The sequence below is a fragment of the Coregonus clupeaformis genome, unplaced genomic scaffold (assembly GCF_020615455.1).
Source record: "Coregonus clupeaformis isolate EN_2021a unplaced genomic scaffold, ASM2061545v1 scaf2433, whole genome shotgun sequence".
In the NCBI taxonomy this organism is placed as follows: domain Eukaryota; kingdom Metazoa; phylum Chordata; class Actinopteri; order Salmoniformes; family Salmonidae; genus Coregonus; species Coregonus clupeaformis.
The window spans coordinates 15823-28143 of NW_025535887.1; the positions used below are offsets into that span (position 1 = coordinate 15823).

The 12321-nt window shown below is 47.1% G+C and overlaps 3 non-coding genes across 3 annotated transcripts; all 3 read left to right on the forward strand.

The window, feature by feature from the left end:
- The first annotated feature begins 296 nt into the window (after positions 1 to 296).
- On the forward strand, positions 297 to 368 carry trnae-uuc. Its single transcript has one exon. It is a non-coding gene; the product is annotated as a tRNA-Glu (tRNA).
- Positions 369 to 1949: 1581 nt separating this feature from the next.
- On the forward strand, positions 1950 to 2021 carry trnae-uuc. Its single transcript has one exon. It is a non-coding gene; the product is annotated as a tRNA-Glu (tRNA).
- Positions 2022 to 11117: 9096 nt separating this feature from the next.
- On the forward strand, positions 11118 to 11189 carry trnae-uuc. The gene has a single exon. It is a non-coding gene; the product is annotated as a tRNA-Glu (tRNA).
- Positions 11190 to 12321: the final 1132 nt, after the last annotated feature.

The following is a 12321-nucleotide window of genomic DNA, read 5'->3' on the forward strand; positions in this document are numbered from 1 at the left end:
CACCGTTTAGGCTAAAACGTCATGTGAAAAACACGTTCTAGACTGTTTTTATATGGGACTTTTCCGCAACCTTACTGAGAAAAGAGCGAGCAGAAGTGCCACAGGTGAGAGACAAAGCCAGAAGTTCTGAAAATAATTATAGAACTTTTAATTTCCACATTGCTTCAAAGGCAGGGACGTACATTTTCGGTGCAGGCAACGATGGAGCTATTAATTTCAACAACAGACATAATGCGAACCAGCGTTTTATTGACCTTTATCAATGTGCCTGTAAAGTTTTTTGTACCGTAGTGTCTTCCCATATGGTCTAGCGGTTAGGATTCCTGGTTTTCACCCAGGTGTCCCGGGTTCAACTCCCGGTATGGGAACTCATATCTTCTCATTTGGCAGGTACTTGTTTAACTACAGATCCCACATCTGAATTCGAGCCACTTTCACAGAACAAGAATCCCTCAGCAACTGGAAATGTGATTTATTATGTAGATTATAATTCAAATGAACTTTTTTTGATTGGGGTTGATAAAATATTAGTTAGGCCAAATCAAGTGTTCTTTTTTCAAGTTTAAATGACAAACATGAGAAGCCTTTTTAAACATTGAAAACACAAAGTTTGCATCGCTTGCTCTGTCAATTTGACAATTAAAATATGGTGTGTCACTCATTCTCCAGCAGGGCCAGCGGCACGATGGATAAAGCGTCTGACTACGGTACACAAGTTTCTATGTTAGACTGCTGCTCGACACTGTATTTAGTTAACCAAAATCTTGCTTCGAAAAATATGACATACATTTCAGTGTCACTGGCTGGTTCGCACTGATTAATTAGTTCACCGTTTAGGCTAAAACGTCATGTGAAAAACACATTCTAGACTGTTTTTATATGGGACTTTTCCGCAACCTTACTGAGAAAAGAGCGAGCAGAAGTGCCACAGGTGAGAGACAAAGCCAGAAGTTCTGAAAATAATTATAGAACTTTTAATTTCCACATTGCTTCAAAGGCAGGGACGTCAATTTTCGGTGCAGGCAACAATGGAGCTATTAATTTCAACAACAGACATAATGCGAACCAGCGTTTTATTGACCTTTATCAATGTGCCTGTAAAGTTTTTTGTACCGTAGTGTCTTCCCATATGGTCTAGCGGTTAGGATTCCTGGTTTTCACCCAGGTGGCCCGGATTCAACTCCCGGTATGAGAACTCATATCTTGTCATTTGGCAGGTACTTGTTTAACTACAGATCCCACATCTGAATTTGAGCCACTTTCACAAAACAAGAATCCCTCAGCAACTGGAAATGTGACTTATTATGTAGATTATAATTCAAACAAACTTTTTTTGATTGGGGTTGATAAAATATTACTTAGGACAAAACAAGTGTTCTTTTTTCAAGTTTAAATGACAAACATGAGAAGCCTTTTTAAACATTGAAAACACCAAGTTTGCATCGCTTGCTCTGTCAATTTGACAATTAAAATATGGTGCGTCACTCATTCTACAGCAGGGCCAGCGGCACGATGGATAAAGCGTCTGACTACGGTACACAAGTTTCTATGTTAGACTGCTGCTCGACACTGTATTTAGTTAACCAAAATCTTGCTTCGAAAAATATTACATACATTTCAGTGTCACTGGCTGGTTCGCACTGATTAATTAGTTCACCGTTTGGGCTAAAACATCATGTGAAAAAAACATTCTAGACTGTTTTTATATGGGACTTTTCCGCAACCTTACTGAGAAAAGAGCGAGCAGAAGTGCCACAGGTGAGAGACAAAGCCAGAAGTTCTGAAAGTAATTATAGAACTTTTAATTTCCACAATGCTTCAAAGGCAGGGACGTCAATTTTCGGTGCAGGCAACGATGGAGCTTTACTTTCAACAACAGACATAATAAGAACCAGTGTTTTATTGACCTTTATTAATGTGCCTGTAATGTTTTTGGTACAATAGCATCTTCCCATATGGTCTAGTGGTTAGCATTCCTGGTTTTCACCCAGGTGGCCCGGGTTCAACTCCCGGTATGGGAACTCATATCTTCTCATTTGGCAGGTACTTGTTTAACTACAGATCCCACATCTGAATTTGAGCCACTTTCACAGAACAAGAATCCCTCAGCAACTGGAAATGTGACTTATTATGTAGATTATAATTCAAACAAACTTTTTTTGATTGGGGTTGATAAAATATTACTTAGGACAAAACAAGTGTTCTTTTTTCAAGTTTAAATGACAAACATGAGAAGCCTTTTTAAACATTGAAAACACCAAGTTTGCATCGCTTGCTCTGTCAATTTGACAATTAAAATATGGTGTGTCACTCATTCTCCAGCAGGGCCAGCGGCACGATGGATAAAGCGTCTGACTACGGTACACAAGTTTCTATGTTAGACTGCTGGCTCAACACTGTATTTAGTTAACAAAAATCATGCTTCGAAAAATATTACATACATTTCAGTGTCACTGGCTGGTTCCCACTGATTAATTAGTTCACCGTTTAGGCTAAAACATCATGTGAAAAACACATTCTAGACTGTTTTTATATGGGACTTTTCCGCAACCTTACTGAGAAAAGAGCGAGCAGAAGTGCCATAGGTGAGAGACAAAGCCAGAAGTTCTGAATATAATTATAGAACTTTTAATTTCCACATTGCTTCAAAGGCAGGGACGTCAATTTTCGGTGCAGGCAACGATGGAGCTTTTAATTTCAACAACAGACATAATGCAAACCATCGTTTTATTGACCTTTATCAATGTGCCTGTAAAGTTTTTATTACCGTAGCAGCTTCCCATATGGTCTAGCAGTTAGGATTCCTGGTTTTCACCCAGGTGGCCCGATTTCAACTCCCGGAATGGGAACTCATATCTTGTCATTTGGCAGGTACTTGTTTAATGATTAGTTACCGGAGTGTAACTCCAGTTCTATGAGTGGAGCGGAGCCCCATAGGGGAGCTCTGCTCCTATTGGTTTACCCTCTGCCCTAAGGCAGCATCAGCCTGAGACAAAATTATGCACACACCTGCAGCCAATAGGAGTACAGGTGTCCCTATAAGAGGGGATGCTTCCCCTCAATCTGCCTCCCGAGATATTTATCTTCAGTGAGACTAGAGAGGGTCGGCAGGGCCTTAAGTCCTATGGGGCTCTGCTCCACTCATAGAACTGGAGTTATACTCCGGTAACTAATCGTTCTATATCGTGGAGCGCTCCAAAATGTACTCCCTGCCGAGCCCAACACTTCCCATCGAAACGAAAAGGTCAGGCCTAGCAATGGCTGCGACCAAGTCCCGCAGTACTGCAACTAAAAACCCATACGGGCGTCACAATATACCGCGTCATCGGTTAAAGACCCGCCCCACCTAGTCCAATGGCAATGCCAATGACTAGTGGGCAGATCACCAGAATAGAAGCCATACTACTCTGTACTAGCAGATAGATGTGCCTCAATATCCTGTGAAAACACTACCGACCACTAATGGAATGACACAAAGTGTCACTCTACATTGTGAACGCGGTAGACCGCCCCACTCACTCAATGGAATCCCAAAGATTAGTGGGCAGGAACAAAACATGAGTCATACTAAACTGAACAAGCAGATAGATGACCTCACATTCTGTCAATCAACGCATGCCTCTACTGTACTGAACCTGTCAGTCAGGAGTCATGCCACAAAATATGTTTTCTTATCCAAAGCGGACCTGATGGAAACCTTGTCCATAGTCCTGCTTTTTTCTCTCTTCCTAGCTCAAAATCTCCCTTCAGCTATGCTGAGTACAGACCGAGCCAAAGAGTTAGAAAACACATCTGTCAAAAACACGTCTTCCTAACCAAAGCGGACCTGATGGAAACCTGTGTCCACAGTCCTGCTTCTCTTCTCTTTCTTGCTCAAGATCTCCCTTCAGCCACGCTGAGTACAGATCGAGCCAGAGAGTTAGAAGACATATCTAAGAGATAGAAACGGATAAATGGAGACGGCGTCGACCATGATGCTGCTCTACAGATATATTCTACCCCTGTTCCTCTGAAAAAGGGCAGTAGAAGCCGCTACTCCACGAGTGGAGTGAGCTCTGATACCCTGAAGCAATTGCCGCCCCGCTGCCTCATAAGCTGTCTCAATGCCTTCACAAAGCCAGTGAGACAACCGCTGTTTTGAAAGTGGTCTACCTAGTGCAGCCGCACCGTGACACACAAACAACTGAGGCGATGACCTAATCGCTGCTGTGCGCTCGACGTAACACGCCAAAGCGCGTACCGGGCACAGGCGATGGAGCTTTTCCTCACTCCTCTCTCTATGAGGAGGAGGAGAAAAAGCCCACAGCTCCACGGTCTGTGACCTATATGAACTCTTAATAACCTTCGGCACAAATGCCGGGTTAGGACGTAACACTGCTCTGCTCAGGTCACCATTGATGGCCAGGCAGTCAGGTCTCGTCGAAAGAGCACACAAATCACTGACCCGCTTAGCTGTAGTCAAAGCGAGCAACAGTGCTGTCTTTATAGACAGCATTTTGAGGGGTATTTGATTCAATGGCTCGAACGGCGACTTACATAGCGCTTCGAGTACCAAAGCCAAATCCCACTGAGGAAGCGTGACTCTAGGTGTTGGCCTAAGTCGCCGCGTTCCTAATAGGAAACGTTTCACTAGAGGGTGGCTAAAGACATTGTCTCTGCCAAAACCCTCATGACAAGCTGAAATCGCTGCTGCAAACACTCTAATCGTGGCAGGCGATTTTTGCTTATCAAACATGAGCTGTAGAAAAGAGAGAATACTCTCCACCTGACAGCTCATGGGGTCTACACCTTGTGTGACACACCATCGTGAAAACACGTTTCATCTACTGGCATACATCTTAGAAGTGGAACTGGCACGTGAACCCTGTATGGTCCTGATCACTGCATCAGATAACCCACGGCGCTCTAGCCTGTCCCTCTCAGCAGCCAGGCCTTCAGTGGTTGGCCGATTATGGGCAATTTCCCTATCGTGCCTCCCGCCTGAGACAACGCGTCCCGTCGATGTGGAATTGGCCAAGGTGGCGCAATCAACATCTGACTCATCTCCGCAAACCAAGGAGCCCCCGAGCGATCGGGCGCTATCAGTATCACTGACAGCCCCCCTGACCTCACCCTGGCTAGCAGTGGGAGAATGCAGGACAGCGGAGGGAATGCATACAGGAGAACTCTCGTCCACGGTTGGTGCGCAAAGGCGTCCCTTCCCAGTGGCGGTTCGTCCTGTTCCCTCAGAGAGAACCACAGAGGACATTGCGCGTTCACGCGTGACGCGAATAGTTCCACCTCGGCTCTCCCGAATTGTTCCCAAATCTGGAGAACAATGTCCGGATGCAGACACCACTCGTCGTCTCGAGGACCCCCTCTTGACATGAGGTCTGCTCCTACGTTCAAGTAGCCCGGAATGTGTGCTGCTCTCAATGAGCGAAGGTGCTCGTGAGCCCACAGCCACAATTCCTCTGCCGCCCGATGGAGAGCAGGAGACCTGACTCCTCCCTGGCGATTTATGTGGGCTACTGTGGTCCGGTTGTCTGACCAGACCAGCACATCGCGACCCCGAAGGGTAGACGCGAAGTGGGTCAGAACCAGTCGAACCGTTTCCAACTCCAAGAGGTTGATATGACGACCTGATTGAGGCCACACACCTCTTATCGCTTGGGTCTGACATGTCCCTCCCCATCCCGTCAGGGACGCATCCGTGAATACTGGGATGTGAGAGGACACCTTTCCTATCGGGACTCCGTGCGTGAGAACGCGCGGGTTTCTCCAATAGTTCAGATCAGCACTGAGCGAGAGGGGAACCACCACCAACCGATGACGTTGACGCAATGGGTCTAGTCTTAGTTGGGGCGAACCATCGCTGCATCCTGCGCATATGCAGGAGTCCCAGCGGAACCACAGAGTGGGCTGACGACATGAGACCCAAAAGTGACATGATCGACAGCGCCGTCACCGTGTGATTCGGACGACACTTACTCAGGGCTAGCAACAAGGCTACCCTTCGGGGGTCCGAAATTCGAGCCCTCATCCTCACAGTGTCTAGCTGTATCCCCAGGTAGACAATCTGATGAGTGGGCCAGGGCGCGCTCTTTTTCCAATTCACAGCAAACCCCAGACTTGTGAGATGCATCACTGTCTGTGTTGTGTGAGTGATCGCCAGCTCTGCTGACGGGCGAGAACCAGTAGGTCGTCCAGGTAGGCTAGTAGCCGTATTCCCTGACGACGCAACGGTTCCAATGCCGCCTCCACACACTTGGAAAATGTGCGAGGTGCCAGGGCGTACCCAAATGGTATCCTCTCGTGTATTCGTACGCCACCCCTTGAAAGGCGAACCGCAGAAACTTCCTGTGACGCGGCTGAACCGGCACATGAAAGTACGGCGTCCTTTAGGTCTATGCTCGTACAAAAGTCCCCTCTCTGGACACATTCCAGCAGACGTTTTGTCGTTAGCATTCGGAAGGGCCGTTTGGTTATGCTCTCGTTGAGAATGTGTAAATCCAAAATCGGCCTCACTCCCCCCGTCTTTTTGGGCACTAGGAAATAAGGCGAATATACCCCTTTGTTCCTTTGCTCCCGGGGAACTACTGTCACCGCCTCCTTTGCCAAAAGTTCCGTAATCTCTGAGACCAGAGCGGCCACTTTTTTGGGCGTTTTCATCACCGTCTCCACCACTCCCCTGAATGGGGGTGGGGTCCGGTGGAATTGGAGAGCATAACCCTTCTGCAACGTCTGTTCTAGCCAGCGTGAGAGGGTGCAGCTTCTTCGCCACTGCCAGCAATGCAGAGAAAGCGGCTGAGCACGAAGCTGTGGTGCATCCAGTAGGAAGGACCTGTATTCCTCTATGGCCCTTACCGCCACTGTTCCCCAACATTGAAGTGGTGGAACAGCCCAAGGTGGGCCTCCCGTGAAAGGGAGAGGAACCATCAATGCGTTCTGAGAGAGAAGGAGGAGCAGGGACGTCGGTTAAACTTCGTAACCGTCGTATTCCTGCCCTCCTTGAACGCATCGCGGGTCTGAATTGCGCTGACCGAGGTCACAGCCTGCGGCAGGGCACCATCCCCAGCGAGCGATTGCGTCATCTTAGGTGACTGCAATTCGCTATCAGAGCCCTTCACTACAGTACTCCTAGAAGTCTGTAGTATGAGGTCTCTATGAGGTAAAACAAGGCGGCGCCTTGATACCTTCTTAACTTTCACCTTCTGTGTGTGTTCAACTCTGCACCCCTGGTGGGTTGATTCACACTCAGTGTGGTGAGTACTAGCTCGTTCTGTCAGGGGAGCTGATACTTTGGTTATACCCATAACCCTAGTAATCCGGCCCTCCGTGAACGTAGCATGGGTCTGAATCGCATTAACCGAGACCTTGGTCTGCGATAATGCGCCGTCCCCAGATAGCTGCTGTGTTACAATGCCTGGGGGCGCCGATACTCTGGACACCTTCGTGACCGCGGTAATCGGGCCCTCTGTGAACGCAGCATGGGTCTGGCTCGTACTAGCGGAGACCTTAGTCTGTGCTAGTGCGCCATCCCCAAATAGCGGCTGCGTCCTCATGTCAGAATCTGACCGGGACTGCTGCCTTCTATGTAAAGCACTTCTTTTACGTGAAGTGTGATGTGACGACCTGATTGAGGTCTTACGGATACCTACTCTAAGTGCCTGTTCAGCAACGCACCCTCGGTGGGCTGAACGGCTCTTAGAGTGGTAAGGAAGAGAGGGTGAGATTTGAACGCTCTCGGACGTATTATGGAAAAGAGGCTCTTTTTTGACAAAGTCAGGTGGAGCCAACTCTTTATTAAATACATCAACAAAGGCATTTACATCAACACCCATCCCTTCAACCGAAGGGTGGGGGGGAACAGTGGGCACGTTTGACACCATCGATGCGTCCTCCATCCTCTCCCCCGCGTCCCGTCACGTACGCCTCCTCTTGCCTCCCTTGGAGGGCCAGGTCGGCGTCCTCGTCACCTCCCTCGCCGGCTGTAGTGGGGCTACCGTAGCTGCTGGAAGGGCGGGGCCCGTTCCCTTGCTGCTCGTGGCCACCGGATGACGCCGATTACGCCGCCTCGCCATAGACCCGGTCTACTTAGAGGGGCGGAGGTAGATGGCCTTTGGGATGGAGGGGGGCCGAGTCGTCCTGCCAACGGCAGGTGCTTGGCCAGCTGCTTCTTATCCTCCTCCAGCTTGGAAAAACGCTCCGTCGCCTCTTTGACTGCGACCCCAAAGAGGCCGTCGTCAGAGAGGGGGGCGTTCAAGAGAGACGTCCTGTCTGCTTCTTTCATGGATGTCAAGGACAACCAGAGGTGTCGTTCCCCGACCACCGAAGTGGCCATGGACCTCCCGGCGCAGACTGCGGACGCCTGTGTCAGGTGGAGTATGGCGGCAGAAATTCTGGACGCCTCCTCCACCTCCTCCGGTGCCAGCTCTGTCTTGCCCGTGGTTAAACGGCCGCCAAGGCTGCCAAGAGGGCAATGTTGTTAGCTGCTGCTACAGCTTGGGCTCCCAACCCAAAGGACTTCTCTAACAGCGACGCTGTGAGTCGGTCCTTCTGGGATGGCAACGTGGCCTTCTTGGAAGAGGGCCAAGGGCTCGAACCCGGTACGAGATACGCCGCCATGGCGCTCTCTAACCTGGGGATTCCCTGACCCTGAAACCTTCCTTCCACTCTCGTGAATGGGAGATACGCTTTAACTGGCGAACGCGCCGCTAAAGGTGCCTCCCACGAGCCCTCAACGTATCTAGCCAAAGAAGGCATGGCAGGAGCCACTGGCTCTGCCGCCTTCCTTGTCCTGGAATAAGGACCGCCCTCCATCATATCAACCTCTGGTGCGAAGGGAAGAGGGGGCAGCCTTATCACCAGCCGTTGAGCAGCTCTCTCAATGAGACCCGGAAAATCCGATCTTAGAGAGGCTGCAGCGAAAGAGAGAGCTTCTGATCTCTCAGAGCTCGTATCCCCTTCGCTATAGGGACTACAAGCCCTCTCGCTCTCCAAAGGAAAGGGGGGCTTGAAAATATGAGGGATGGGGTCCGACTGTTCCATAGGAATGCCAGACCCCTCCTCAAAGTCCCTATCTTCCCCCGAGTCTGCGCCGTCGGACGACGCCTCTGAAGCAGAGGCTAGTATCGACAGCACGTCCTCAAGGGGGATGTCCTCCCTGAAAAACGCCCAACGCTGCTTCCTCTCCTTTAAAGAAAGGAGGGCGCAGGAGGCGCAATTCGGGGGACTGCAGACGCCTTCCTTGGCATGCTGGGAGCCCAAACACACGAAACACAGGTCGTGGTGGTCACCGGCCGCCATGGAAGTGCATTTGCACTGAGCTCTGAAAATAGCTTTTGGGGGTGGAAAATCTCCCGGTGTGCTCATTTAGACGACATTGATGACTGGAATATCAACGGCGTTTTCGTCCTGAGTCTTGTGCTTCGTCTCTTCTTGGCTCTTCAGTCTAGTCATCCAGTCGCTGAAGAAAAAGGGAGGCAGATTGAGGGGAAGCATCCCCTCTTATAGGGACACCTGTACTCCTATTGGCTGCAGGTGTGTGCATAATTTTGTCTCAGGCTGATGCTGCCTTAGGGCAGCGGGTAAACCAATAGGAGCAGAGCTCCCCTATGGGGCGGAGCTCCACGATATAGAACTACAGATCCCACATCTGAATTTGAGCCACTTTCACAGAACAAGAATCCCTCAGCAACTGGAAATGTGACTTATTATGTAGATTATGATTCAAACAAACTTTTTTTGATTGTGGTTGATAAAATATTAGTTAGGCCAAATCAAGTGTGCTTTTGACAAACTTGAGAAGCCTTTTTAAACATTGAAAACACCAAGTTTGCATTGCTTGCTCTGTCAATTTGACAATTAAAATATGGTGCGTCACTCATTCTCCAGCAGGGCCAGCGGCATTATGGATAAAGCGTCTGACTACTGTACACAAGTTTCTATGTTAGACTGCTGGCTCGAAACTGTATTTAGTTAACCAAAATCTTGCTTCAGTGTCACTGGCTGGTTCGCACTGATTAATTAGTTCACCGTTTAGGCTAAAACATCATGTGAAAAACACATTCTAGACTGTTTTTATATGGGACTTTTCCGCAACCTTACTGAGAAAAGAGCGAGCAGAAGTGCCACAGGTGAGAGACAAAGCCAGAAGTTCTGAATATAGTTATAGAACTTTTAATTTCCACATTGCTTTAAAGGCAGGGACGTCAATTTTCGGTGCAGGCAACGATGGAGCTTTTAATTTCAACAACAGACATAATGCAAACCATCGTTTTATTGACCTTTATCAATGTGCCTGTAAAGTTTTTATTACCGTAGCAGCTTCCCATATGGTCTAGCAGTTAGGATTCCTGGTTTTCACCCAGGTGGCCTGGGTTCAACTCCCGGAATGGGAACTCATATCTTGTCATTTGGCAGGTACTTGTTTAACTACAGATCCCACATCTGAATTTGAGCCACTTTCACAGAACAAGAATCCCTCAGCAACTGGAAATGTGACTTATTATGTAGATTATAATTCAAACAAACTTTTTTTGAATGTGGTTGATAAAATATTAGTTAGGCGAAATCAAGTGTGCTTTTTTCAAGTTTAAATGACAAACTTGAGAAGCCTTTTAAAACATTGAAAACACCAAGTTTGCATTGCTTGCTATGTCAATTTGACAATTAAAATATGGTGCGTCACTCATTCTCCAGCAGGGCCAGCGGCACGATGGATAAAGCGTCTGACTATGGTACACAAGTTTCTATGTTAGACTGCTGGCTCGAAACTGTATTTAGTTAACCAAAATCTTGCTTCAGTGTCACTGGCTGGTTCGCACTGATTAATTAGTTCACCGTTTAGGCTAAAACGTCATGTGAAAAACACATTCTAGACTGTTTTTATATGGGACTTTTCCGCAACCTTACTGAGAAAAGAGCGAGCAGAAGTGCCACAGTTGAGAGACAAAGCCAGTAGTTCTGAAAATAATTATAGAACTTTTAATTTCCACATTGCTTCAAAGGCAGGGACGTCAATTTTCGGTGCAGGCAACGATGGAGCTTTTAATTTCAACAACAGACATAATGCGAACCAGCGTTTTATTGACCTTTATCAATGTGCCTGTAAAGTTTATTGTATCGTAGTGTCTTCCCATATGGTCTAGTGGTTAGGGTTCCTGGTTTTCACCCAGGTGGCCAGGGTTCAACTCCCGGTATGGGAATGCATATCTTGTCATTTGGCAGGTATGTGTTTAACTACAGATCCCACATCTGAATTTGAGCCACTTTCACAGAACAAGAATCCCTCAGCAACTGGAAATGTGACTTATTATGTAGATTATAATTCAAATGAACTTTTTTTGATTGGGGTTGATAAAATATTAGTTAGGCCAAATCAAGTGTGCTTTTTTCAAGTTTAAATGACAAACATGAAAAGCCTTTGTAAATATTGAAAACACCAAGTTTGCATCGCTTGCTCTGTCAATTTGACAATTAAAATATGGTGCGTCACTCATTCTCCAGCAGGGCCAGCGGCACGATGGATAAAGCGTCTGACTACGGTACACAAGTTTCTATGTTAGACTGCTGGCTCGACACTGTATTTAGTTAACCAAAATCTTGCTTCGAAAAATATTACATACATTTCAGTGTCATTGGCTGGTTCGCACTGATTAATTAGTTCACCGTTTAGGCTAAAACGTCATGTGACAAACACATTCTAGACTGTTTTTATATGGGACTTTTCCGCAACCTTACTGAGAAAAGAGCGAGCAGAAGTGCCACAGGTGAGAGACAAAGCCAGAAGATCTGAATATAATTATAGAACTTTTAATTTCCACATTGCTTCAAAGGCAGGGACGTCAATTTTCGGTGAAGGCAACGATGGAGCTTTTAATTTCAACAACAGAAATAATGCGAACCAGCGTTATATTGACCTTTATCAATGTGCATGATAAGTTTTTTGTACCATACTGTCTTCCCATATGTTCTAGCGGTTAGGATTCCTGGTTTTCACCCAGGTGGCCCGGGTTCAACAAATGGTATGGGAACTCATGTCTTCTCATTTGGCAGGTATGTGTTTAACTACAGATCCCACATCTGAATTTGAGCCACTTTCACAGAACAAGAATCCCTCAGCAACTGGAAATGTGACGTATTATGTAGATTATAATTCAAACAAACTTTTTTGATTGGGGTTGATAAAATATTAGTTAGGCCAAATCAAGTGTGCTTTTTTCAAGTTTAAATGACAAACATGAGAAGCCTTTTTAAACATTGAAAACACCAAGTTTGCATCGCTTGCTCTGTCAATTTGACAATTAAAATATGGTGTGTCACTCATTCTCCATCAGG